A 6,117-nucleotide genomic window follows, 5' to 3' on the forward strand; every position below is an offset into this window, starting at 1 on the left:
AAAATGTGCAGATCTCTCAAGGCCATTTTAGCTGTCCCGCTATCTTTTCAATAACTCCACATCACTCTCTTTTTGAATTTGGGCAGGAATCTGGCATACTTGAGGGCCTCAATGTGGGTCCGAGTTAGAAAAAGAAATGGATGCTACAAGGGAAAAAGATGTTTCCTTCGGCCACTTCCACTTGTTCTGGTCTCTGTCTCCCTTTAAGTTGCTAACTCCATTTGGAATTTCGTTTTTCTCTTTATTTTGAAACCCCCAGTCTTTTTTCTCTCTTGAAACTCCCTTTCTCTTCCCTGTTCTTGAAATCCTAGCTGCAATTTGAACTACAGAACTGCACGGTGGCACAGTAGTTAGCACTGCTGCCTCACACCTCCAGGGATCTGGTTTCAATTCCAGCCTTGGATGATTGTGTGGAGTTTGCACATTCTCCCCATGTATTTGTGGGTTTCCTCCGGTTGCTCTGGTTTCCTCCCACAGTCCAAAGATGTGCAGGTTAGATGGATTGGCCATGCTAAAATTGCTCCTTAGTGTCCAAAGATGTATAGATTGAATTAGCCATGGAAAATGTGTGGGGTTACAGGGATAAGGTGGGGGAGAAGGCCTGGGTAAGATACTCTGTCAGAGTCACTGCAGACTCACTGGGCCAAAAGGCCTCTCTGCACTGTAGGGATTTTATTCCAGCTCAACATTGGCTCAGGATTGGGAGTGGGGTGGGGGGGGAGCGGATTCAGCTTGTGCTCTTATCTACTGGTAATGTTGCATCCAAATCTTCTACCAATGACAGGTTTATTCATTTTTTTGTAATTACTGGGCAATTTGAACTGTATCTTCCTAGCTTTCAGCTGATCTATGCCAAGAATCCCCAACTTGCCTCGTTATTTTTTTATGCTGAATAAACATTTGTGTATCAAATGTTGGTATTTTCTTTTGTGTTAGTACGTGAGTTTGCTGTGATGAGTCACATTCTTAACTCAGTGGCTGGAACTGATTTTTCCTTCTTTCGGTTTTCAATTGGTTCTTTTCACTTTAATTTGGCTCCTCTCTTAATTTGGACTCTAGTCAAATTCAAATTGACTTCACAACTTCTGTCATTGAAAAGAGGAGGGTCAATTTAAACTGCTTGATTATCCATCCTTAAAGGGAAAGCTTTTTTTTAACTCTAATTTCCCCCTTTGTAAATGGTGGCATATTTTCCTCAACCCTTCAATTTGGAACTCTATTAATAATTTGCACAGCAAACCCAAGGTAAGATTATATAAAGCGTTTTATTTTTACAAGTACACATGCGAGAGGGGTTTTGCAACATCCAACCCTTTTACACTCTGATAGTAAATGGGGGATAAAGAAAAAGGAAGAGGGCTTGGGGCACGACTGCAATAAAATACAAATTGGAGTTGTAATGTGTTCAGAATCAGGAGTCAACTGGAATGTCAAGGTGAAGTTGATTGTGGAATGTTCCATCTTTCCAGAGTGAGACATCCACACTAGGCAAAAGCATGTCGACTGAGTTAGTCTGGAGACATGAGTTCCACAGTTCCAGCAGTTGGCAGGTTTGATGAGGGCTAGAGTTCTTCTCGCTGTCACACATATAGGCAGTTGCTGTGAGTCCTGTTCACATTGGAGATCATACAGAAACTGTCTGTGCCTGGTGAAATGGGACTATTATAGTGCAGCATGTGGGGAGATCATGTGACATACTTCCTCAATGTGGACAAAGAATGTATATTGTCAAGGCTGGAATCTTGAATTTAATTGGAATAAGGATTCCTTTGTTCCAGGAGACACTGGTTTTAGGTTGGTAAACTGAAGCTCCCTTGCCAAAAACATTGTGGTTCAATTACTAATGCTTTGGCTGTTAACACCATTATGATACATTAAGACCTGCAAAGGTCTGCTTTTGTTTGAAGTTGGCTGGTGCAGACTGACATCCATGTGGCTGTTGTCAGTTTGAAGCTGCGAGGCAGCAAGTGATCAGCTGGAAATATTTAATTTGTTCTGCAATTGTCCAGTTTGAAATGCATGGGGGAAACAAAGACTTTATAAAGTAGCTCAGCTGATCAATAGTTGTATTTTTATCTTCCACGTCTCAAATATGACATTGATCAAAAGAAGAACATGAAATAATATATAAAAGACTTTGTGTATTCAGGTAGGCTATAAGCAGCCTATCTTGTTCAAAAAGAAACTAGTCTAACATGGTTTTTTTTAAAATGGAAAATATCCTGATAGGGTGATTGTGATAGTGGACTCCAGTGTTTGATACAATATGGTACATTCTACTCTATGGGAGTCATCTGATGTTGAGGGGAGGTGGTCACAGGTCTGAGCATGTTGAGGTTGATTGTAATAGACTCCAGATGCTTTGCAGTTGTGTTCCATGTTCTCAAAATGTGTTGCTAATAAAATTATCTGACAGCAATAGTGTCAGTCATTCTGAAACATGATAAGACTGTCTTATTTTGATCAATAATAGTATTTTTATCTTGCCACATCTTCCACTGGGGGTGGCACGGTAGCATGGTGATTAGCACTGCTGCTTCACAACTCCAGGGACCTGGGTTTGATTCTCGGCTTGGGTCACTGTCTGTGTGGAGTTTCCATATTCTCCTCGTGTCTGCGTGGGTTTCCTCCGGGTGCTCTGGTTTCCTCCCACAGTCCAAAGATGTGCAGGTTAGGTTGATTGGCCATGCTAAAATTGCCCCTTAGTGTCCTGGGATGTGTATGTTAGAGGGATTAGCAGGTAAAATGTGTCGGGATGTGGGGATAGGGCCTGGGTGGGATTGTGGTCGGTGCAGACTCAATGGGCCGAAGTCCTGTTTCTGCATTGTAGGGTTCCATGATTCTAAATATTGCCCTTCATGTCCTGAGGTGTGTAGGTTAGAAAGATTAGTGGGTAAATATGTAGGGATATGAGGGTAGGGCCTGGGTGCAGACTCGATGGGCCGAATAGCCTCTTTCTGTACTATAGGTTTTCTATGATTAAATAATTATAATGCAGACATAAACAAAGTTAAGCCAAGGTAATGTGAACAATTTACGAATGAAATTTAAACATGAAAAACATCCATGTCACCTCTGTGAGCTAAATAAATCTCATATAAATGGCACTGGAGTTGAGCAGGAAGGTAGTGGCTGTGATGCAGATTCTTCCTTTTTGACCAGGAGGCTCTATTGTAGCCCACCTTAGCTGGAGTAGTATCAGCTGATGCTGGGTTTCATCACTTAATATCTTCCCCTGCTTCATGATCACGTGTGTCCTGGACACGACACTAGCAAAATAACATTTAATTATAATCACATTGAGAAGCTGGAAGAAGCCTTGGCAGTCTACCATCAGGAATGACACTTACAAAATTATTCATTAAAAACCATGTTCATGCCTTCCTATCCACAAACAAGTTACTTTGTGGTCTCAGGCCCCTCACTCTTCTCTCGCTCTTCCTGTGTTTATAAACAAAATGATGAAGGTTTGCTTTGATTTTATTTCCTATACATATTTCCCATACAGTGGCACAGTAAGCACTGCTGCCTCCCAGCACCAAGGACCAGGTGCAATTCCAGCCTTGGGTGACTGTCTGTGTCATTAGAGTGGATGCTTTCTCCTATGTCTGCATGTTTCCTCCAGTTTCTCCCCACAGTCCAAAGAATTGCAGGTTAGGTGAATTGGCCATGCTAAGTGTGAGGTCGTGGGGAGATAGGGCAGAGGGGAGGGCCAGAGTGGGAAGTTCTTTCAGAGTCAGTGCAGATTCAATGGGCCGAATGACCCCTTTCTGCTCTGTAGGGAACCTATGGTTCTTGCTTTCCTGGTTACCTTTTTAATTTTTATACTCCAGCAGCATCTAGCATAAACTTTTTTTTGTGTTATCCTCCAACATGTTCTTTGAAATTGGGAATCCTGTTCTTTTTCTTTGCAGGAAAACATTTGTTCTGAACTTTCTTGGATGCCTCCCTGTGTTCTATCACTAATCAGCTAATTGATTCCAGTCCAAATACAGATCAGATTTTCTCCCAATAGAAATTGCTTTTCCTCTGTTGAGGATCTTTACTCATAGCTACAGAAAGGGATAATGGTAGACTATGCTAAATCTGACTGAATTATGTTCACTGCCACTAAGATACTTTCCTACTGGTGTTCCTTGCACCTGATCTGATTCATTCCCCAAACCTCAGTTGTTGCCTTTTCTTTTGTTCAGCTAGCTATCTGTTGTCTACATCATTGGTTCTAATATTTCGCACAACCTCTAACTGTTTCCCATATACACTCTCTTTCCACCCCCCCTCCCCACCCCACTCCCTGCCAATCCCTCTAATGTTTTTCAGCCACTCGATGCCCTTGACCCTGGCATCATTCTGGAATTGCATCTGTGACTCCAGGAACACCTGTTCTAACTAATCTTTTGTTTATGGTTTTCTGAACACCATTGTCCCAACACTCACAAATTTGACCAACTCATACTGCTGTGACTTGGCTTTGGCAGTACTCTACAAAAGAACAATCTCTCTCTCTCTCTTTTTCCCTCCCCCACCCCCTTCCAAACCCTCCCTGGATACTGGATGGAATGGAAATTGCATTCTGGATTCCTGCACTACCTGCTTGGTGCTCATCATCTTCCTGATGTTCATCCATTCCATAAGTACTAGGGATATATGTCAGCAAATGGCTTCAATTTTTTTTTTGAAGGAATAAAGTAGTTGTTACTATTGTGGTGTTCAATGATCTAAATCTATAAATGTAAATAAATACAACCATATTATGACCAGATGGAGGTGGGTGTTGATGGCAGAATGTGTAATATACACTCTCCTGTCAATTTCTTTTATGTTTCTTCCAAAAATAGCTGCAGATTTCCAGGATATATCAATTTTTACAAATCTGTGATGGCTATTCAAATATGATCCTATTATGTAATTAAATTGACTATATGTTTGAAAATCTAGATTTTTGTGTAACTGGCATGAAAATTATTTACAGTAGAGAAATGTAACTCAATTAAAGCTTTGTGTTTTTGGCTGAAGGCAACTGACTTACAAACCGCCAAAGAAAAACAGGAAATGTTTGACGCTGAACAGATTCTTCCAGATTTTTCAGATCAACAGCGTACACCTGCACAGAATGCCAAGAGGATTAAAAGTAAGAACTTAATCTTATGTTTGGAATAGCTTTCCTGCTAAAATCCTATTCCAGAAAATTTGTAATTTAATCAAATTATTCCTGTACAGTGAAATAAATCTCCCCATTCTTCAGAACCCTGCCGTTGACCCTGTAATCCACATTCAAGTTTGTCTTACCTAAATGAATCACCTCACACTTATCGGGGTTAAACTCCATCTGCCACTTTTCTGCCTGGCTCTACATCCTACAAATGTCTCTTTGCAGTCTGCACGAGCCCTCCACCTCATCCACTACTCCACCAATCTTGGTGTCATCAGCAAATTTACCCTTCAGTCCCCTCTTCCAAGTCATTGATAAAAATCACAAATAGCAGAGGACCCAGCACTGATCCCTGTGGTGCACCGCTGGTAACTGGCCTCCAGTCTAAATATTTTCTCTCCACCACCACCCGCTTGTATGAGACTATTTCCTCAGGTGGATGTAGCTATTACTAGGGGGCATAACTATAAAGGTCTTGTGTGAGACAGCCGGTTACTTATCCAATTGGCCAAAATTCCTTCTATCCCACACCACCTCACTTTCTTCATGAGCCTACCATGGGGAACCTTATCAAACGCCTTACTAAAATCCATGTATATGACAACAACTGCTCTACCCTCATCTGCATGCTTAGTTGCCTCCTCAAAGAATTCAATCAAATTTGAGAGGCAGGACTTACCCCTCAAGAAACTGTGCTGACTGTCCCAGATTAAACTGCATCTTTCCAAATGGTCATAAATCCTATCTCTCAGGACCATTTCCATTAACTTACTGACCACTGAAGTAAGACTAACTGGCCTATAATTACCAGGGTCATTCCTATTTCCTTTTCTGAAGGGAGAAACAATATTTGGCACAATCCCTGTGGACAGTGAGGACCCAAAGATCAAAGCTAAAGGCTCTGCAATCTTATTCCTTGCATTCCAAAATATCCTAGGATGTATCCGATCTGGCCCAGGGGACTT

Source organism: Carcharhinus amblyrhynchos, chromosome 2 (genome assembly GCF_965287045.1).
Source record: "Carcharhinus amblyrhynchos chromosome 2, sCarAmb.v2.hapA, whole genome shotgun sequence".
In the NCBI taxonomy this organism is placed as follows: Eukaryota; Metazoa; Chordata; class Chondrichthyes; order Carcharhiniformes; family Carcharhinidae; genus Carcharhinus; species Carcharhinus amblyrhynchos.